The sequence below is a fragment of the Pseudophryne corroboree genome, chromosome 8, assembly GCF_028390025.1.
Source record: "Pseudophryne corroboree isolate aPseCor3 chromosome 8, aPseCor3.hap2, whole genome shotgun sequence".
Taxonomy (NCBI): domain Eukaryota; kingdom Metazoa; phylum Chordata; class Amphibia; order Anura; family Myobatrachidae; genus Pseudophryne; species Pseudophryne corroboree.
The window spans coordinates 25,160,087-25,183,768 of NC_086451.1; the positions used below are offsets into that span (position 1 = coordinate 25,160,087).

Here is a 23,682-nt window from a genome sequence, read left to right on the forward strand (position 1 = left end):
GAAAATACCTTCCACTGTTGGCTATTTGGCGTATAAGTTCAGAGTCTACGGGTATCCTATCAGCTCTGTGCGAAAATGCCATGGTTTGATTATTCCATGTCACCTCCCAATTTCCTGGTTTTCGGGAATTGGAAATGTTGAAACACACTAAGGATCTATCTACATGATACTGGTGGAGCTTTAAACTAGGAGGCCTAGAAATATTAAATTTCTTGTCCACCGGTCTCCCACCCCGTAATTTGAGTACCTCATCTATTGCTAAAGGGTATGGCACTAGTCCTGACTTGCTCTGACCTTGAGGTACTTGTGAACACACCCAGCATTCTGTCTGGTTTAAGACCTTACCCACTAGTGAGTGGTAATCACTCAATGGATGACGGTCCATGTTGATATTAAGGCTGGACTGACATCTCTGGATGCACCCATCCTCAACTATGTTCTCACAATTTTTACAAATGCAATTTTCCTCAGCCAATAACCCTTCACAGTGCCTCCTAGTTCCCTCACTACCAGATCGTTTTCTGATACTCGCCTTTGCTCGAGTGATGTGTTGCTCTTGAGATTCTACAAATCCATCCTCGCCATCAGAACCCATTCCAGATCCTTTCTCGACCTCTCTGGTACTTTCACCGAAACAGACTGTTCTGGTCAACAACAGGGTTAACAGGAAAACCCGGAACGCAGTCTCTTGGGGTAAGTCCATCTTGTTAAGGGAAGAGAAAGGAAACAAGAAGGGGGGGGGGGAGGGAAGGAGAGAAGGAGGGTAGGGGGAGATGGAGAAAATAATAAAAAGAAAAACTGGTGCGACAACCGCCTCTGGTCTTGTTGTTCTCCACGCTCAGGTGCCGTCTTAACAGTACTGCCTCTCAGCCTTCCCAGAACAGACACTCCAGTGATACGATGTTCTCTACACTCTGCTCTTTGTCACGGGTTCTCTCTGGGTCAGCGACCTTCTTACAGTGGGACGAGTGGACCCAAGTCTCTCTTTCGGCAACCTTTAATGCTGTCGTGCTGGTTAGTAAGACTTGGTACGGTACTTCCCACCTGTCAATGAGGCAACCTGAGCGTAGAAAATTTAGAATCATTACATAATCCCCAGGTTCAATGTCATGACAATTACTGTTCGGTAGGTCAGGAATCACCAGCTTTAGATTTCTGTTTTGATTCCTCAGCTGCTGGCTCATCTTAACCAAATATTTTACAGTCACTTCGTTATTGCATTTCAAATCATCCTGGGGGTCTATCATTACATGGGGTTGTCGACCAAAAAGAATCTCAAAGGGTGATAGGTTAAGTGGGGACCTGGGAGTGGTTCCAATCCAATCCAGTTTCAGCCATCACTTTGCTCAACTTGTTCTTAATAGTGCTGTTTACTCTCTCCACCTTCGCACTCGCCTGTGGGCGGTACGGAGTATGCAGCTTGCTATTAATTCCCATCAGTTTGCACATAACCTGAAAGACTTCACCTGTAAAATGGGTACCCCTATCGCTTTCAATTATTCTAGGGATACCATATGTGCACACAAATTCCTGCACAATTTTCTTTGCAGTGAACGTAGCAGTATTTGTGGCAGCAGGGAACGCTTCTACCCAATTGGAAAACACATCAATACAGACTAACACATATTTTAAATTCCTGCAGGGTGGTAACTGTATGAAATCAATCTGTATTACCTGAAAAGGGCCGTCTGTCGGCGGGATATGGGATGGTTCTGTTGGTATTGACTTTCCAATATTCTTCCTCAAGCAGATAAGACATGTCATTGCTCTCTTACCCGCATGAGAAGAGAATCCTGGCGCACACCAGTAGGCTCTCACTAGCTTACACATACCCTCTTTACCCAGATGAGTCAGACCGTGTGCCGCCTCAGCTAAGCTTGGAAGATATGTTCTGGGGGCCACTGGCTTACCCTGTCCATCTGTCCAGAGTCCTGAGGACTCCTGGCCATACCCCTTTGACCTCCGGACTGCCTTTTCCTGTGGAGAACACAAATTTTGCATTTCACTTAATTTTTGTGTGTTGATTGCGTTGAATGTCATCAGTGATGTGATATCTGTTTGTATTGGGGTGCTGGCTGCTGATTTAGCAGCTTCGTCTGCCCGGCTGTTACCAAGTGACACTGGGTCTTGACTGTAAGTGTGGGCTTTGCACTTGATAACAGCCACTCTGTCTGGTTCTTGTATCGCTGTTAGAAGCCTTTTTATGTGGTATGCATGCGCTACAGGTGTGCCAGCTGCCGTCATGAAATTTCTGAGGTGCCATAGGGCCCCGAAATCATGCACTACTCCAAAGGCATACCTAGAATCTGTATATATATTGGCTGACTTACCCTTGGCCAATTCACACGCTCTGGTTAGGGCGACCAGCTCAGCAACTTGTGCTGAGTGCGGTGGACCCAGGGGCTCAGCTTCTATGATACCCCCCCTGTCATCTACGACTGCGTATCCAGTACACAGGTCTCCCGAGTCCGTCTGTCTGTGGCAACTACCGTCAGTGTAAAAATAAGAATTTACTTACCGATAATTCTATTTCTCGGAGTCCGTAGTGGATGCTGGGGTTCCTGAAAGGACCATGGGGAATAGCGGCTCCGCAGGAGACAGGGCACAAAAAGTAAAGCTTTACGATCAGGTGGTGTGTACTGGCTCCTCCCCCTATGACCCTCCTCCAAGCCTCAGTTAGGATACTGTGCCCGGACGAGCGTACACAATAAGGAAGGATTTATGAATCCCGGGTAAGACTCATACCAGCCACACCAATCACACCGTACAACCTGTGATCTAAACCCAGTTAACAGTATGATAACAGAGGAGCCTCTGAAAGATGGCTCCCTACAACAATAACCCGATTTAGGTAACAATAACTATGTACAATTATTGCAGATAATCCGCACTTGGGATGGGCGCCCAGCATCCACTACGGACTCCGAGAAATAGAATTATCGGTAAGTAAATTCTTATTTTCTCTATCGTCCTAGTGGATGCTGGGGTTCCTGAAAGGACCATGGGGATTATACCAAAGCTCCCAAACGGGCGGGAGAGTGCGGATGACTCTGCAGCACCGAATGAGAGAACTCCAGGTCCTCCTTAGCCAGGGTATCAAATTTGTAGAATTTTACAAACGTGTTCTTCCCCGACCACGTAGCCGCTTGGCAGAGTTGTAATGCCGAGACCCCTCGGGCAGCCGCCCAAGAAGAACCCACCTTCCTTGTGGAGTGGGCTTTTACCGATTTTGGCTGTGGCAGGCCTGCCACAGAATGTGCAAGCTGAATCGTACTACAAATCCAGCGAGCAATAGTCTGCTTAGACGCAGGAGCGCCCAACTTGTTGGGAGCATATAGTATAAACAGTGAGTCAGATTTCCTGACTCCAGCTGTCCTTGAAATGTATATTTTTAAAGCTCTGACAACGTCCAACAACTTGGAGTCCTCCAAGTCGCTTGTAGCCGCAGGCACTACAATAGGCTGGTTCAGATGAAATGCTGACACCACCTTAGGGAGAAAATGTGGACGAGTCCGCAGTTCTGCCCTGTCCGAATGGAAAATCAGATATGGGCTTTTGTAAGATAAAGCTGCCAGTTCTGACACTCTCCTGGCCGAAGCCAGGGCTAGTAGCATGGTCACTTTCCATGTGAGATATTTCAAATCCACATTTTTTAGTGGTTCAAACCAATGAGATTTGAGAAAGTCCAAAACAACATTGAGATCCCACGGTGCCACTGGAGGCACCACAGGGGGCTGTATATGCAGTACTCCCTTAACAAAGGTCTGGACTTCAGGAACTGAAGCCAATTCTTTCTGGAAGAAAATCGACAGGGCCGAAATTTGAACCTTAATAGATCCCAATTTGAGACCCATAGACAATCCTGATTGCAGGAAATGTAGGAATCGACCCAGTTGAAATTCCTCCGTCGGAGCACTCCGATCCTCGCACCACGCAACATATTTTCGCCAAATGCGGTGATAATGTTGCGCGGTTACTTCCTTCCTTGCTTTAATCAAGGTAGGAATGACTTCTTCCGGCATGCCTTTTTCCTTTAGGATCCGGCGTTCAACCGCCATGCCGTCAAACGCAGCCGCGGTAAGTCTTGAAACAGACAGGGACCCTGCTGAAGCAAGTCCCTTCTCAGAGGTAGAGGCCACGGATCCTCCGTGATCATCTCTTGAAGTTCCGGGTACCAAGTCCTTCTTGGCCAATCCGGAACCACTAGTATCGTTCTTACGCCTCTTTGCCGTATAATTCTCAATACTTTTGGTATGAGAGGCAGAGGAGGAAACACATACACCGACTGGTACACCCAAGGCGTTACCAGCGCGTCCACAGCTATTGCCTGCGGGTCTCTTGACCTGGCGCAATACCTGTCCAGTTTTTTGTTGAGGCGAGACGCCATCATGTCCACCATTGGTCTTTCCCAACGGGTTACAAGCATGTGGAAAACTTCTGGATGAAGTCCCCACTCTCCCGGGTGAAGGTCGTGTCTGCTGAGGAAGTCTGCTTCCCAGTTGTCCACTCCCGGGATGAACACTGCTGACAGTGCTATCACATGATTCTCTGCCCAGCGAAGAATCCTTGCAGCTTCTGCCATTGCACTCCTGCTTCTTGTGCCGCCCTGTCTGTTTACATGGGCGACTGCCGTGATGTTGTCCGACTGGATCAACACCGGTTTTCCTTGAAGCAGAGGTTCTGCCTGGCTTAGAGCATTGTAGATTGCTCTTAGTTCCAGAATGTTTATGTGAAGAGACGTTTCCAGGCTCGACCACACGCCCTGGAAGTTTCTTCCTTGTGTGACTGCTCCCCAGCCTCTCAGGCTGGCGTCCGTGGTCACCAGGATCCAATCCTGTATGCCGAATCTGCGGCCCTCCAATAGATGAGCACTCTGCAACCACCACAGAAGAGATACCCTTGTCCTTGGAGACAGGGTTATCCGCTGGTGCATCTGAAGATGCGACCCTGACCATTTGTCCAGCAGATCCCTCTGGAAAATTCTTGCGTGGAATCTGCCGAATGGAATTGCTTCGTAAGAAGCCACCATTTTTCCCAGGACTCTTGTGCATTGATGTACAGACACCTTTCCTGGTTTTAGGAGGTTCCTGACAAGTTCGGATAACTCCTTGGCTTTTTCCTCCGGGAGAAAAACCTTTTTCTGAACCGTGTCCAGAATCATCCCTAGGAACAGCAGACGTGTTGTCGGAATTAACTGGGATTTTGGAATATTCAGAATCCACCCGTGCTGCTTTAGCACTTCTTGAGACAGTGCTAATCCCATCTCTAGCTGTTCTCTGGACCTTGCCCTTATTAGGAGATCGTCCAAGTATGGGATAATTAATACGCCTTTTCTTCGAAGAAGAATCATCATCTCGGCCATTACCTTGGTAAAGACCCGAGGTGCCGTGGACAATCCAAACGGCAGCGTCTGAAACTGATAGTGACAGTTCTGTACGACGAACCTGAGGTACCCCTGGTGTGAGGGGTAAATTGGAACGTGGAGATACGCATCCTTGATGTCCAAGGATACCATAAAGTCCCCTTCTTCCAGGTTCGCTATCACTGCTCTGAGTGACTCCATCTTGAACTTGAACTTTTTTATGTACAGGTTCAAGGATTTCAGATTTAGAATAGGTCTTACCGAGCCATCCGGCTTCGGTACCACAAATAGAGTGGAATAATACCCCTTTCCTTGTTGTAAAAGAGGTACCTTGACAATCACCTGCTGAGAGTACAGCTTGTGAATGGCTTCCAAGACCGTCACCCTGTCGGAGGGGGACATTGGTAAAGCAGACTTCAGGAAACGGCGAGGTGGATCCGTCTCTAGTTCCAACCTGTACCCCTGAGATATTATCTGCAGGATCCAGGGATCTACCTGCGAGTGAGCCCACTGCGCGCTGAAATTCTTGAGACGACCGCCCACCGCCCCCGAGTCCGCTTGGGAAGCCCCAGCGTCATGCTGAGGCTTTTGTAGAAGCGGGGGAGGGCTTCTGTTCCTGGGAAGGAGCTGCCTGTTGCAGTCTCTTCCCCCTTCCTCTGCCTCGTGGCAGATATGAATATCCCTTTGCTCTCTTGTTTTTAAAGGAACGAAAGGGCTGCGGTTGAAAAGTCGGTGTCTTTTTCTGTTGGGGAGTGACTTGAGGTAAAAAGGTGGATTTCCCGGCTGTAGCCGTGGCCACCAAATCCGATAGACCAACACCAAATAACTCCTCCCCTTTATACGGCAAAACTTCCATATGCCGTTTTGAGTCCGCATCACCTGACCACTGTCGCGTCCATAAACTTCTTCTGGCCGAAATGGACATAGCACTTACCCGTGATGCCAGTGTGCAAATATCCCTCTGTGCATCACGCATATAAAGAAATGCATCCTTTATTTGCTCTAAAGACAGTAAAACATTGTCCCTATCCAGGGTATCAATATTTTCAATCAGGGACTCTGACCAAGCTACCCCAGCACTGCACATCCAGGCTGTCGCTATAGCTGGTCGTAGTATAACACCTGTATGTGTGTATATACTTTTTTGGATATTTTCCATCCTCCTATCTGCTGGATCTTTAAGTGCGGCCGTCTCAGGAGAGGGTAACGCCACTTGTTTTGATAAGCGTGTGAGCGCCTTGTCCACCCTAGGAGGTGTTTCCCAGCGCGCCCTAACCTCTGGCGGGAAAGGGTATAAAGCCAATAACTTCTTTGAAATTAGCAGTTTTTTATCGGGGGCAACCCACGCTTCATCACACACCTCATTTAATTCATCTGATTCAGGAAAAACTATAGGTAGTTTTTTCACACCCCACATAATACCCTGTTTTGTGGTACCTGTAGTATCAGCAATATGTAACGCCTCCTTCATTGCCAAAATCATATAACGTGTGGCCCTACTGGAAAATACGGTTGATTCGTCACCGTCGCCACTGGAATCAGTGCCTGTGTCTGGGTCCGTGTCGACCGACTGAGGTAACGGGCGTTTTACAGCCCCTGACGGTGTTTGAGGCGCCTGGACAGGTGCTAATTGATTGACCGGCCGTCTCATGTCGTCAAACGACTGCTTTAGCGTGTTGACACTATCCCGTAATTCCATAAATAAAGCCATCCATTCTGGTGTCGACTCCCTAGGGGGTGACATCCCCATATTTGGCAATTGCTCCGCCTCCACACCAATATCGTCCTCATACATGTCGACACACACGTACCGACACACAGCAGACACACAGGGAATGCTCTTAAAGAAGACAGGACCCCACTAGCCCTTTGGGGAGACAGAGGGAGAGTTTGCCAGCACACACCAAAAGCGCTATATATGACAGGGATAGCCTTATAATAAGTGCTCCCTGTATAGCTGCTTTAATATATATATTTTTGCCACAATTTTGCCCCCCCTCTCTTGTTTTACCCTGTTTCTGTAGTGCAGTGCAGGGGAGAGCCTGGGAGCCTTCCTGACCAGCGGAGCTGTGTGAGGAAAATGGCGCTGTGTGCTGAGGAGATAGGCCCCGCCCCTTTTTCGGCGGGCTCGTCTCCCGCTCTTTAACGGATTCTGGCAGGGGTTAAATATCTCCATATAGCCCCCGGAGGCTATATGTGAGGTATTTTTTTGCCAAAAAATAGGTTTACATTGCCTCCCAGGGCGCCCCCCTCCCAGCGCCCTGCACCCTCAGTGACTGCCGTGTGAAGTGTGCTGAGAGGAAATGGCGCACAGCTGCAGTGCTGTGCGCTACCTTAAGAAGACTGAGGAGTCTTCTGCCGCCGATTCTGGACCTTCTTCTCTTTTCAGCATCTGCAAGGGGGCCGGCGGCGAGGCTCCGGTGACCATCCAGGCTGTACCTGTGATCGTCCCTCTGGAGCTAATGTCCAGTAGCCAAAGAAGCCAATCCATCCTGCACGCAGGTGAGTTCACTTCTTCTCCCCTAAGTCCCTCGTTGCAGTGATCCTGTTGCCAGCAGGACTCACTGTAAAATAAAAAACCTAAGCTAAACTTTTCTAAGCAGCTCTTTAGGAGAGCCACCTAGATTGCACCCTTCTCGGCCGGGCACAAAAATCTAACTGAGGCTTGGAGGAGGGACATAGGGGGAGGAGCCAGTGCACACCACCTGATCCTAAAGCTTTTACTTTTTGTGCCCTGTCTCCTGCGGAGCCGCTATTCCCCATGGTCCTTTCAGGAACCCCAGCATCCACTAGGACGATAGAGAAAGGTAAAATCTACGCCTTCCAGTGGGTTGTCACTAATGTCGGGTCTTGCAGTGAGTCTGGTTCAGATATTCCATACAATCATGTGTGTCAGTGTCTGTACTAAATCCTCCTTTACCATCATTCTCATCCTCCACCCTGCAAAGCCTGGGAGAAAATACTTGGGCTGTCAATGAAACCTTGGGGTAGGAGAGTCCAGGTGTACTGTACTCCCCTGTATGTAAATGCAAACAAATATTGGCTGTCAGGGTGCAGAGGGACAGATAAGAAAGCAGAACAGAGGTCAATTACAGTGAAAAATTTTGCAGTAGGGGGAATTTGCATGAGGATGACAGCTGGATTTGGCACGACTCTCAACTATCTTGTTTATCCCCCTTAGATCATGCACTAGCCGGTAACCCCTCCCCCCACTCTTTTTCACAGGGAAGATGGGACTATTGGCAGTGCTGGACGTCCTAACTAGGATGCCCTGTTGTAGCAAGCGCTCTATGACTGGGTACACTCCTAATTCCACCTCTGGCTTCAGAGGATACTGTGGGATTTTTGGAGCTATCCTACCATCTTTTACTTGCACTACTACAGGAGCTACATTCGCCATCAATCCAGTGTCTTGTCCATCTTTGGTCCAGAGGGATTCCGGTATCTGGGAGATCATTGCCTCTACCTTGGATGGACACTTGTCTATAACAGCAGAGTGTGACATTAACCTTTGTGGGGTGTCTAACATATCCTGCACTTCCTGAACGTGATTCTCGGGTATATCCAAGAAGACACCCTCAGGAGTACAATATATGACACACCTCATTTTACACAATAAATCTCTCCCAAGTAGATTAGTCGGAGCCGATGCAGCCAGCAAAAAGGAATGCTTGGTCTGCAAAGGCCCTATCGTAATCTCCGCTGGTCTACTTAAAGGGTAGTGTTGCACTGTTCTTGTTACTCCCATTGCTGAAATTGTTTTACCCGTGGTTTTCATACCTACCGTCGAATTTAACACTGACCTGGCCACCCCTGTATCTACAAGAAAAGGTAATGATCTACCAGCTACATCAACTGTGACCTCGGGTTCACTACCAAGGCTAGCAATCAATTTCACTGGCTGCAGACTACAGGTGTGGCCCAACCCCTATTGTATATTGTGACCCTCCCGCAGCGCGCTGGCAGCTACAATATGTGAGGGGGGTAACTGAGAATTTTCGGAGGCCTGCCAGTCCCTCCTAGGTGGATACCTCCTTGTTTCCCCTGCGTGTGGCTCATAATTTTTCCTATGTGATCCCTGATCCCAATTACGTGTATCATAATGTGGTTCATATCCTGGTCTAGGGGGTCGGTATACCTTATGTGTGTCCTTATACCTACAATTCCGTGCATAATGTCCTTCCTTCTTACAGTTATAGCATACCACTACACGTAACTTACCATCAGGGGTCTGGGGTTTTGGCTGATGCGGCTTCGTTGTAAGGGCATTTATACTTACTGTCATCAGCTTATCCCCCTGTGACTCCCTGTGCTTAATGATGTTCCGATCGTGCTCGATAGCGGACTCTCTTAATGCAGCCACCGAGATACCTCTCTAGTTAGGTAGAGAGGTTTGTACCCTTGTTCTTAGTGTCTCTTTTAACCCATCCATTAATACAGACACAGCTACCTCCCTGTGATGTACATTTTCCTTAATGTCCTCGACCCCAGTGTATCTAGCCATTTCCTGCAGTGCTCGGTGGAAATATTCAGATGCTGTTTCACCTTCTTTTTGCCTTATGGAAAAGATTTTATTCCATTTGACAACAGTAGGGAAATATACTCCTAATTGCAGATTGATCTATCGTACATTCTCCTGAGTGTACTCATCAGTGAGAGGTACTTCTGCATCTAATTTACAATCAGTAATGAATTTCGCGGGGTCAATATTGGAGGGTAAACATGCCCGTAGCACTGTTCGCCAATCTTTGTGGGTTCGGTGGCATTACCTAATTCTTTAATAAACCTCTGGCATGCGACTAGATCCTTTCTGGGATCGGGAAATTCAGACATAATTGTCCTTAATTCGGTCCGGGACCAGGGACAATGCATAGCAATGTTCCTGATGGGAGTGACTCCCTAAGCGTCAGTCCTCCCATTGGGGACTGCGATCACCCTGACAGGATTTCATTCAATTACATCATTCTGAGTTGATTCCACAATCTGAGGTGCTATTGTCTCTGCATAATGTATGGTACCGTACTTACCTGTGGACACGACCTCACTTATCCCTCCGCTAGGGGGCCTTACAACTGATCTTACTGGTTGGGCAGTGCCCACCTGAGTGTTCTGTATGGTGGCTGCTAGAGAGAGTGCCGATATCGTGCTGGGCTCATCTTCTTGCTCGCAGTCCTGAGGAAAGTTTAAAATGGGATACAACTTGCACGGGTTAGCATTAGTACATTTATCAACTATACTCTTATCAGATACCAGTATGCCATTGTCTGTAGCCACTTTCTCCCCTACAATATACGGTGGTGGTGGTGGTGCGGTTGCCATCATTTTCCTGCTAGGTTTGGAACCTGCTGCGTGAGCTAGTTCCCTCTGCATATCTGTTAGGATCTCCTGCTCTGTGCTGCCACGTCGCCATGGCAACCGGGAGGCAAGTGTTAGCGAAGTAACCTGAGCGCAGCTGATACTCCGGTCCGGGTTTTTACTGTGTAGTGGTAACAGGCTCTGTGCACGGCAGGGAATCCGGCGCTGGTTTTGTGCTCACAGTCTGTGAGGTCTGAGTGGGGCGTGGACAGCACCTGCTATATAAACCATCCTCTCAGGCTAGGCAAATGCTGCTGAATCTTTGTTAGTCAGTTCCAGAGAGTTAGCTAGTACTGTGTGACTTTGTATTTACTTGTTGCTTACTGCGAATAGGCCTTGGGATTCGGTACTTCATTCTGCCAATCCGGACCTAGCAGTAAGACTGGAGTCAGTTGTTTGACCTGCTGGGGTTCTTTTGTTATTCTGTGAACCCAGCAGGTTTGCGGCTGTACTCTCAGCTGTACTTGCTTAATCCTCCCTCACTGTGCAGGGCGTCCAGGTGTCAGTTTAGTGGCAGTAAGCTGAACCTGTGCCCTGCAAGTGGGGGTTAGGATTGTGGATACTCTCCTTGTGTCTATATTTCTATCTCTGACCAAGGAGTTTATTCCCACACCCGTTGGTAACCCTTTGGGGTTTTTTCTGTTGCTCTTAGCAACATCATTTCAGGTGCTCCACATGTTAAATCACTACACATCGCTTCATTGTCCGCTCTATTCCATCTGAGCATTCCTGACACTAGGGAGACACCCAATTCCTGAGCCTTTGGGCTTCTCCGTTCACTTTGTGTTTATTAGTTATTCCATCACCTCCTGTGTATGTTATGTTATACTGTCTGTGAGTTCGTTTGCTTCGCTTCCCTCTCTGTTCATACACCGGTATACTCCTGTTAGCACTGGTGTGCGTAACATATTTAGCAGCCCTACTCCTGTTGAAATTTTGTGGGAATATGGAGCATACCCCTCAAAATACTTTGCAACAGGTGGTCGATCAGGTGCAGGTCCTGACTCGACAATTTAATGAGATGTCCATTAAAATGAACACCCCGCAGGCCGCTAGCGGAGCTCCCGCAGCAGCAGCGGCAAGTTCAGGGGTTAAGGAGCCGAAAGTAAATCTCCCGGATCGTTTTTCTGGAGATCGCTCGCAGTTCTTTTGTTTCAAGGAGAGCTGTAAGCTATATTTCAGGCTTAGGCCCCAGTCTTCTGGGTCGGAGATTCAGCGGGTGGGCATGGTAATTTCCTTGCTACAAGGAGACCCACAGGTCTGGGCATATGGGTTACAGCCTGACTGTCCGTCGCTTAAAAGTGTTGATGCTTTTTTTACGGCACTGGGCATTTTGTATGATGACCCTGACAAGATGGCTTCAGCCGAGGCTCAGATTACGGTTCTTAAGCAAGGGCGACGGCCAGCTGAGGTTTATAGTATGGAGTTTCGGAGGTTGGCTCATGATACCCAGTGGAATGACCCAGCCCTGAGAAACCAGTACCGAAGGGGCCTTTCTGACCAGATAAAGGACCAACTGGTACAATATCCCTCGCCTGATAGCTTAGATCAGCTCATGCAGTTATCCATCCGGGTGGATAGACGGCTGAGAGAGCGTAGGCTTGAAAGGGAGACCGCAGTTTCCTTTTTTCCCAAGGGAACCTCAGACTCTGAGGAATATTCCGAGGAGCCTATGCAGATTGGGGCTACCCGCCTCTCCTCGCGTGAGAAGACGCGGAGGAGACAGCAGGGTTTGTGTTTGTACTGTGGGAATAAAGGTCATGTTGTAGTATCATGCCCAGAAAAACCGGAAAACTTCAGGGCCTGAGGGTGATGGGAAATATCCTGTCAGGCCAGAAGTCAGAATTTCCTAAAAAGACTTTTCTCATTCCGGTGACTTTGGAGATCCTCGGTCAAACTGTCAAGACTGAGGCCTTTGTTGACAGTGGGGCCGATGGGGTTTTCATGGACCGTCAATTCGCCCTGGAATACTCTGTTCCCTCAGTACCTTTGGCATCAGAGATTGAGATCTGTGGGTTAAACAGGGAACCATTGTCCCAGGGTAAAATTACCTCCTGCACCAGCCAAATTCCTTTGTTTATTGGAGCCACACACTCTGAAAAATTGTCTTTTTATGTGACTGTCTGTTCTTTTGCCCCATTGGTTTTGGGGTTACCCTGGTTAAGGGCCCATAACCCTCAATTTGACTGGGTCTCTGGGGAGATTCTTAGTTGGGGTAGTGATTGTTTCAGGAGTTGCTTGAGCCTTCCAGTCAGGCTCTCGCAGCTAAGTTTGCCAGGATTGCCAGGATGTTATGCAGATTTTGCGGATGTGTTCTCCAAAAAAGTTGCGGAGGTACTACCTCCCCATCGCCCCTATGACTGTGCCATTGATTTGTTGCCGGATGCTAAGCTTCCCAAGAGCAGGTTGTACTCCCTGTCACGTCCTGAGACTCAGGCTATGGCAGAGTACATTCAGGAGAACTTGGCTAAGGGATTTATCAGACCCTCACAGTCCCCAGTTGGGTCGGGGTTCTTTTTTGTGGGTAAAAAGGACGGTTCGTTGCGACCCTGCATCGACTTCAGGGAATTGAACCGTATCACGATTAAAAACTCGTACCCACTGCCTCTCATTTCGGTTTTGTTTGACCAGCTTCGTACTGCCACCATTTTTTCTAAGATTGACCTACGCGGTGCTTACAATCTAATCCGAATAAGAGAGGGGGATGAATGGAAGACTGCCTTTAATACCCACTCAGGGCATTATGAATATTTGGTGATGCCTTTTGGGCTCTCTAATGCCCCGGCAGTCTTCCAGGAATTCATGAACGATGTGCTCAGGGAATATTTGGATAGATTCTTAGTTGTTTATCTAGATGACATCCTAATCTTCTCTCATTCCCTGGAGGAACATCGGAAGCATGTACGCTTAGTCCTCCAGAAACTCAGAGACCACCAGCTTGGGGCGAAGCTGGAGAAGTGCGAGTTTGAAGTCCAGCAAATCACATTTCTAGGGTATATTATCTCCTCAGAAGGTTTCCAAATGGAGGGTTCTAAGGTACAGGCAGTCCTGGATTGGGTGCAGCCCACTAGTTTGAAGGCGCTTCAGCGTTTTCTGGGCTTTGCGAATTTTTATAGACGGTTTATCGCTGGATTTTCGTCTATAGTGGCCCCCTTGGTGGCACTCACTAAGAAAGGGGCGGATGTTGCTCACTGGTCTTGTGAGGCCAAAGCGGCCTTTGCCCGTCTCAAAAGGGCATTTGTCTCGGCCAAGGTGCTGCGACACCCAGATCCAGAGCGTCCTTTTGTGGTAGAAGTGGATGCCTCTGAGATAGGTATTGGGGCAGTGCTCTCTCAGATGGGGGTGTCTGATAATCGCCTTCATCCCTGTGCTTACTTTTCCCGTAAATTTTCGTCTGCCGAGATGAATTATGATGTGGGTAACCGGGAATAGTTGGCTATAAAGGATGCACTCGGGGAGTGGAGACACTGGCTTGAGGGGGCTAAGTTTGTGGTCTCAATTCTCACCGACCATAAGAATCTGGCATATTTAGAGTCAGCGAAGTGGCTCAATGCCAGGCAGGCACGATGGGCTTTGTTTTTTGCTCGCTTTAATTTTTTGATAACATATCGCCCTGGGTCAAAAAACATCAAGGCTGATGCGCTCTCGCAGAGTTTTGCTCCAGTTCAAGAGACCACCGAGGAGCCATTGCCCATTGTGTCCCCATCATGTATTAAAGTGGGCATTACCCAGGACCTCTTGTCATTAGTCCTTAGAGCACAGGAGCAGGCTCCTCCAGACCTTCCGGTAGGTCTCTTGTTTGTGCCTCCTAGTTTAAGACAGCGAGTGTTCCTGGAATTCCATGCCAAGAGGTCGGCAGGGCATCCGGGTATTGCCAGAACTTGGGAGTTGCTGTCTAGGGCGGTGTGGTGGCCCTCGGTGGCTAGGGATGTGGATCAGTGGGTTCGGGCATGTGACGTTTGTGCCCGAAATAAAACTCCTAGAGGGGTTCCTGTCGGCCCATTACATCCACTCTCTATTCCGTCTAAGCCATGGACCCACATTTCCATGGATTTTGTGGTGGACTTGCACAAATCCTCGGGGATGACAGCCATTTGGGTTGTCGTTGACAGGTTTTCGAAGATGGCGCATTTCGTTCCACTGGTTGGGTTGCCACCGGCCAGACGCCTGTCTGAGTTATTTATGCAGCATGTTGTGCGCCTCCACGGGTTGCCACTTGATGTGGTCTCTGACCGTGGATCCCAGTTTGTGGCCAAATTCTGGAGGGCATTTTGTTCTGATCTCCAGATTTCTGTGAGCTTGTCGTCAGGCTACCATCCACAGTCTAATGGGCAGACTGAGAGGGTGAACCAGTCCTTGGAGCAGTTCCTCAGGTGTTATGTCTCCAAGTGTCATACTGACTGGGTTGCTCATCTGTCCATGGCGGAGTTTGCCTATAACAACGCGGCTCACTCTGCTACAGGGATCTCTCCCTTCCTTTGTGTGTATGGGCATCATCCTAAGGCCAATTCTTTTGACTCCCTGGATTCCACGTCTGGTGGTTCCTCTGTTGTTTCGGTCCTTAGGGGTATTTGGAGGAAAGTGAAGAAAGCCCTTGTGTCTGTGTCATTAGTGACCAAAAGGGTTTTTGATAAGCGGAGAAGACCGTGCAGCTTCAAATTAGGAGACTTCGTCTGGTTGTCCACCAAGAATTTGAAGTTGAGACAGCCATCTCATAAGTTTGGCCCCCGGTTCATCGGCCCTTATAAGATCACCAGGGTTATCAATCCGGTGGCATTTCAGTTAGATCTGCCCCATTCATTGGGTATCAATAAAACATTTAATTGTTCCCTTTTAAAACTGGCGGTTAGTAATCCTTCTTCCAGTGGAAGACCTTCTCCTCTTCTGATACGGGGTCAGAGGGAGTTTGTGGTTGAAAGGGTTCTTGACTCCAAGATGGTTCGGGGTCGGCTGTCATTTTTGGTGCACTGGAAGGGGTATGGCCCGGAGGAGCGGTCGTGGGTGCGCAGTTGTGATCTTCATGCCCCAAGACTGATACGCTCTTTCTTCTCGCAGTTCCCCGATAAACCCGGTGGTAGGGGTTCTTTGACCCCTCGTCAGAGGGGGGGTACTGTTAGGATCTCCTGCTCTGTGCTGCCACGTCGCCATGGCAACCGGGAGGCAAGTGTTAGCGAAGTAACCTGAGCGCAGCTGATACTCCGGTCCGGGTTTTTACTGTGTAGTGGTTACAGGCTCTGTGCACGGCAGGGAATCCGGCGCTGGTTTTGTGCTCACAGTCTGTGAGGTCTGAGTGGGGCGTGGACAGCACCTGCTATATAAACCATCCTCTCAGGCTAGGCAAATGCTGCTGAATCTTTGTTTGTTAGTCAGTTCCAGAGAGTTAGCTAGTACTGTGTGACTTTGTATTTACTTGTTGCTTACTGCGAATAGGCCTTGGGATTCGGTACTTCATTCTGCCAATCCGGACCTAGCAGTAAGACTGGAGTCAGTTGTTTGACCTGCTGGGGTTCTTTTGTTATTCTGTGAACCCAGCAGGTTTGCGGCTGTACTCTCAGACCTGCTTGCTTAATCCTCCCTCACTGTGCAGGGCGTCCAGGTGTCAGTTTAGTGGCAGTAAGCTGAACCTGTGCCCTGCAAGTGGGGGTTAGGATTGTGGATACTCTCCTTGTGTCTATATTTCTATCTCTGACCAAGGAGTTTATTCCCACACCCGTTGGTAACCCTTTGGGGTTTTTTCTGTTGCTCTTAGCAACATCATTTCAGGTGCTCCACATGTTAAATCACTACACATCGCTTCATTGTCCGCTCTATTCTATCTGAGCATTCCTGACACTAGGGAGACACCCAATTCCTGAGCCTTTGGGCTTCTCCGTTCACTTTGTGTTTATTAGTTATTCCATCACCTCCTGTGTATGTTATGTTATACTGTCTGTGAGTTTGTTTGCTTCGCTTCCCTCTCTGTTCATACACCGGTATACTCCTGTTAGCACTGGTGTGCGTAACAATTTCGCCCTCTTGCTGCCATAAATTTAAACAGTTTGTGTGTCTGACCCTTTGCTTTCGGGATTTTATCAGACATATCCTAACCCTTAAATTCTGCAATACCTCTGGTTCAAAACTGCCTACCTTAGGGAATGGTTCCCTATCTTCCGCAGTCATACGTTCCCATTCATTGCAAAAAACTTCTGCGTGTGGTCCATGCTTCTCACACATTATGAACCTCGCTGACCCTTTGGGTCGCGGTATGTCAACCTGAACCCTGGGTGCCAGTCCCTTACTTGAGCAACTGGCCCCCATATTTTGCAGGTATTGCCGTCCCGGCTAATCCTACAAAAAAACAAAATACTCAATATAAGGCAACGGTGAAAGTTCTCCGAGTGCTTTCACCCACTCACCGCCCACGTTGGCCAATACTACCATACACTGTCGTTAGCGAAGGTACGTACCCAACCTAGGGCCCTGTGTAACCTCTATTCACTGGAAGTTTCTGGGAGTGACTTACCCTTTCCAGTAAATATTGGTCGTTGGAGAGTTCCTGAGTGAGACTAGCGAAAACTCCCTAAACCTTTATTATACACAAATCACGCTTGCGTATGCAATAACCAGCGCTAATGATACCGCGATTTTACGCAAAGCTCGTAAAAAGAGTATCACGTTGCGCTAAATATTGCACCCACGAACGCGCGGTCCAATCGCACAGCGTATAGGTACTTGTTACTTATCCGCCGTACGACCAATGGAATCGTTTTTTCAGGCTGTGAAACCTCAGCCGGAGCGAATCAATCAAAAACTAAATGGGTATCCTCGCTAACCCCCTGGGCTGCGGTACTCTAAAACCTCGCTGACCTTTGGTCTGCGGTACTCTAAACCTTCGCTGACCTTCTGGCCTGCGGTACTCTGCTACCTTGCTCCTTTGTACTTCAATTTATATTAACGTGAGCCAGCTATTCTCACGCCACCAAGTCTCCACTCACCTGGTGTGGTCTCCTACGGGATCCCGAATTCCCTGGGTCCACAAAAACCTTTATTATGTTTGCTCACTCACGCTCGTTCACTCAAATACACTTTGGTTTTTGTTTTTTTTCCCGTTTTTTTCTGTACAGAAAATTAACTTTCATTCAGATAAACAGCCTTAGTACCAGAGGTAATACAGTAAAAAAGGTTTTATTTAAACTAAATCTTGGAAACTGAGCAATTTGTGCTATTATCGCGTGGCTACCGTCCCGCGCCTAAACTAAACAATGCTATTGTGTAATTTGTACTTAGCGGCCGTACCCTTACACACGTTGCGTAAACACGCGACCATGCGTATGTATTTACGTTGCGTACGCAGTCCCGTACTTTGTCCGAGACACGTGTACAAAGACCGTACGTCCGCAGTAGTACAAATCCCACACTTCTATAAATGTAAGCGATATTACCTATAATCGTTTACTTAACACAACACAGTATCTTTCTGTATAAACCTGTTTAACTAGGCCAGACTGTATTTGTGTTTTACATTTACTTCCTTAATATCTAGTCTATGTCTTAACTAAATAGCAACAAATTTCTCAGTACAGGTCAAAATGAATGTAATAATCAATACTTATGGCAACAATGCGAGCAGGTATACAAAGTACAGGTGTATGCTTGTGTTGTGTGCGCATTTGGCGCCAAACAGAAATTCACAGACTTTTAAAATAGCTTTGCGTATTTACCTTACGGATCCCACCAGCATCCCTACAAACCATGCAGAGCAGACACCATCTAATCAGCAATAAGATAGGGTTTCCAGTGTATCCACCAACCAGGAGAAGGCTTTACGTGGGATACCTGTCCGCCCTTTGCTGATAGATAAAGTCTGCTTTAACCTGCTAGGCTGCGGGTATGAGGAAAAACCGGACGATGTCCCCAATTGATAATGTCGATATTATCTTAAACCATAAAGCTATACCTCTTAATACACTTTTACCATGGAGCCGCTGCGGCCGCTAGACTTAATACACACGCTACGTACTTTGTACGCTATTTGCGTACAGAGTCCCGTACCTTGTATGGACTTAGCGTACAAACGCCGCGCTGAGGGTACAAAGTACACACAACGCGCACACACTCTTGATATACTTTAAACCTTATTCGTAATGCAATGCAATGATATTATTACACTCTAAACCTTATGCAGCAAAGCACTGCAATGATGTTACACCTTAAATCTTATGCAGCGCTGACGGTACAAAGTACCAGCAGCGCGTACACACCTTATCAATACACTCTTAAACCTTATACAGTTTGGTAATGTAATATGCTTTAAACCCTAGCAGGGAAAAGAGGACACAACACCGATTTGTAGTTTAAACACTGGGCTCCGACACCTCAGCGTATATATCTGGAAGGGGATAACAATACAATTTATACACTACAATATACAACAGAGTAAATGGCTACAGTCAATGTACATACGTGAGAATATTCGCTTGCGCAACCTGGTCCAGTCCTCCGCTAATCAGGTAGATAGCGTTCAGAGTCTTCTGACCGGCCAAGCAGCAACAGGCTTTTTATACACTACTTCCATAAACAATACAATGGATACTGTAATCTCATTGTCCATTGGACACAGAGATGCATCTTTACATTACAGGAGAGGTCATAGGTTGATTTGAAAAGGTGGGCGATGTCTTTCTCAACTGCTCTTGTGGGTGGTATCCTCTGGATTCCCGCCGCATACATAATATACAGTAAATACAGTTTATATCTATATTCTACTTCTGCACATAACTATACGCAGGAACATGCGATCTTCCTCTAATCAACACCGGAATATTACCCTTAAAATACCCTACAGCTGGATACTAGACATCACCTTATAACCTTAGTCTGTCCCTTCTTATCATGTAAAGGCAAATTCCCTTAGTCCTGGAATCATTTAAACTGTTGATACTTGCTGATGTGGTGCAGGGGGACTATGTGTACAATGTGCACTATTTGGATTAAATATGTAATGTTTTGATAACCCTCTATGCGCTCACAAACTCCGCCGTAAATACCCATACCACGCGCAGGGCCGCGGGAGCGATCATACGCAAATTGCGGATATGTGCACGCACGGCGGAACAAGTGCACGCGCAGCGGGCATGTGTGAGTGGTTAGTACGTGGTGTATGTACTGGAATATTTTTCGACTTTGACACTGGGTATACCCTAGAAGCCAGTCCCCCACCCTGGGATCCCCCAGAGGGAGGCCAGCCCCGTCATGCGGCAGGCTTATCTGTCTTGGAAGCTGGCTGACGGGCCGCCCAGGCTCTTTTGGGCTTAGGCTTACCAGGTTTGGAAGTGCGGGCCTGCTTGTTGTACGCCTGACCTTTTGCTTTAAATGAAGGACGATAGGGGCGAAAGGAAGTACCTTTAGCCTTCGACACAGAAGGAGCAGTACTTGTCAGACAGGCAGTTTTGGCAGTAGCCAAGTCAGCCACAATCTTATTTAAATCCTCCCCAAACAGAATATCTCCCTTAAAAGGGAGTACCTCCAGGGTTTTTCTAGAGTCCAGATCCACAGACCAGGATCTCAGCCACAATATCCGACGAGCCAGGACTGACGTAGTAGAGGCCTTGGCTGCCAGGATACCGGCATCAGAAGCCGCCTCTTTAATATAACGAGAAGCTGTGACAATATAAGACAAGCATTGTCTAGCATGGTCAGAGGAGATTTCAGCATCTAACTCCAAGGCCCATGCTTCAATGGTCTCTGCAGCCCAAGTAGCTGCAATAGTGGGCCTTTGTGCAGCACCCGTGAGGGTGTAAATCACTTTCAGACAACCCTCCACACGTTTATCTGTAGGCTCTTTTAGAGACGTGGCGGTGGTGACCGGTAGAGCTGAGGAAACCACCATCCTAGCCACATGTGAGTCCACTGGAGGAGGCGTTTCCCAATTCTTAGACAGCTCCGGCGCGAGGGGATAGCGAGCCAGCATCTTCTTTTGAGGAACAAACTTCGTACCCAGGTTTTCCCAGGGTTCCTGACGTATATCAATTAGGTGGTCAGAGTGAGGTAAAACTTGTTTAATCACCTTCTGACGCTTGAACCTATCTGGTTTCTTAGGAGGAACGGATGGCTCAGGATCATCCGTAATCTGTAAAATTAACTTAATAGCCTCCAAAAGATCAGGAACATCCACATGTGAACCACCCTCCCCATCAGCCGTATCTGAGTCATAACCTGTGGGGTCAGTGTAAGTGCCGTCTTCATCCGACGAGGTGTCAGTGACCGCAGTGGATTGTGAGGAGACAAGCGCTCGCTTAGAAGACCCCTTGGACGTAGGCGAGCGACGGTCAGACTTTTTAGTAGTCAGGGACTGGTTCAACTTCTTTATTTGAGCAGATAAATTGTCCGCCCACGGCGGGTTAGCTGCAGGGACCACAAACGGTTGCACCGGCATTGGGGGTCCCATAGGGGGTGTTAGTTTATGAACTAGCGTATGCAGAAGCGTGGAAAAAGCGTCCCACGGCGGGTCATTATTTGCCCCCGTTGCCACCGTCCCACTGGGGGGCAAGGAGTCCCCAGAACCAGAGCCCAAAGCTGCTATATTCTCCTCATAGGTATCTGCGGCTTCAGCAACACTGGCAGTGTGTTCAGCCCCAGAACCGTTACCCTCAGAAGCAGACGATATAACTTGCAGTATCAGGTAACACAGTACAATTTGTCAGCAGCACAATACCTCTAGCCCAAACCCCTGCGCAGTGTAGTCAGCAGTAAGAAGGGGGTTAGGTTGGGAATGCCGCACAGGATCAAAATGGATTATAATGAAAAATAATAAATAAAATGTTGTCTCCGAGAAAAACTGACGGGTTAGACAATAGTCTGAGATAGATCACCTTCTGCCAATAAGAATAAATATCTATGGGTAGAAAAAATGGTGATTGTCAGCGGTGCTCCCAAAGGTCCAAACGTATTTGATAATAGAAAGAAAGACAAGAAAAAAGTGACCTTGGTTGGGAGCACTCACTCCCGGAGAGTAGCTTGCAATTATTGATGTCTATATGGATAGTGATGTAACAATGGGATAATTAAAACGTAACTTTTAATAGTCTATATATATAAAAAGCTAGGTACACAAATTGAAATTACAAGAAAAGTAGAGAAACAAAAGATACCCAATTACTAATTGAATGGCTTTAAACTTTCTAAGCCACACATAAGGTTAAGTCTGCGAACATGTTGATGGATTACTACTGTGGTAATTCAGTATCTGGCAAGCATATGCCCATCCTTCCGTGGAGTCAGTGCAATCACCAATTGAGTTCCACTAGAAACCTACAACACCTGGTATTCCTAAGTGGTCTCCCACTGAAGTACTGACCAGGCCCAACACTGTATTGCCTCCAAGATCAGACGGGGTTGGGCATATCCAGTGTGGTATGGTAGTAGGTGACGTATGGAAAAGAGCAGCGAGTGCAGCTGTTATGTGAGGGATGTGTGTTATTGTGCCAGTTTAGCTAAATACATTACCCCTATTTAAAATATTTTGTTGACCATCATTGCACCGATTGGCAGCCCAAACACATGGGTATGCGGAGGTTAAATCATATGGTCAACAGGGGTTGATGACAATGAGCCTCTGTTTTTCCTGTGCATAGCGTGAGGCAGAACGAGGAAAATAGCCTATTATAATTTAAGGCATGTATAACAAACAAACACAAAATCCGATGAAGAAATGTCTGTTATTGCAGACTATATCTACCTGTCAGAAAAACATTGATTGGATAATATTTTCTGATACATCAACATTAATAAAGAAATTGTCCATGCTGAATATCGGGTATGGTGTTTAGTTTGTATCAGAGGGAAAAACAAAAAAAGGGGGAGACTAGCTACAATAACAAAAAATAAGAATTTACTCACCGGTAATTCTATTTCTCGTAGTCCGTAGTGGATGCTGGGAACTCCGTAAGGACCATGGGGAATAGACGGGCTCCGCAGGAGACTGGGCACTCTAAAAGAAAGATTAGGTACTATCTGGTGTGCACTGGCTCCTCCCTCTATGCCCCTCCTCCAGACCTCAGTTAGGGAAACTGTGCCCGGAAGAGCTGACACAATAAGGAAAGGATTTGGAATCCCAGGTAAGACTCATACCAGCCACACCAATCACACCGTACAACCCATGATACTATACCCAGTTAACAGTATGAATAACAACTGAGCCTCACGAACAGATGGCTCATAACAATAACCCTTTAGTTAGGCAATAACTATATACAAGTATTGCAGACAATCCGCACTTGGGATGGGCGCCCAGCATCCACTACGGACTACGAGAAATAGAATTACCGGTGAGTAAATTCTTATTTTCTCTGACGTCCTAGTGGATGCTGGGAACTCCGTAAGGACCATGGGGATTATACCAAAGCTCCCAAACGGGCGGGAGAGTGCGGATGACTCTGCAGCACCGAATGAGCAAACTCAAGGTCCTCCTCAGCCAGGGTATCAAACTTGTAGAATTTTGCAAACGTGTTTGATCCCGACCAAGTAGCAGCTCGGCAAAGTTGTAAAGCCGAGACCCCTCGGGCAGCCGCCCAAGAAGAGCCGCCTTCCTCGTGGAATGGGCCTTTACTGATTTAGGATGCGGCAGTCCAGCCGCAGAATGTGCAAGTTGAATCGTGGAGCAGATCCAGCGAGCAATAGTCTGCTTAGAAGCAGGAGCACCCAGCTTGTTGGGGCATGCAGGATAAACAGCGAGTCAGTTTTCCTGACTCTAGCCGTCCTGGAAACATAGATTTTCAGGGCCCGGACTACGTCCAGCAACTTGGAGGCCTCCAAGTCTCGAGTAGCCGCAGGCACCACAATAGGTTGGTTCAAATGAAACGCTGATACCACCTTAGGGAGGAATTGGGGACGCGTCCTCAATTCTGCTCTGTCCATATGGAAGATCAGATAGGGGCTTTTACAGGACAAAGCCGCCAATTCTGACACCCGCCTAGCCGAAGCCAAGG

General features: G+C 47.7%; 1 pseudogene; it reads right to left on the bottom strand.

Moving 5' to 3' along the window:
• Nucleotides 1-22,003: 22,003 nt before the first annotated feature.
• LOC134950685 (5S ribosomal RNA) lies at nt 22,004-22,122 on the bottom strand (annotated as a pseudogene).
• Between the last annotated feature and the right edge of the window lie 1,560 nt (nt 22,123-23,682).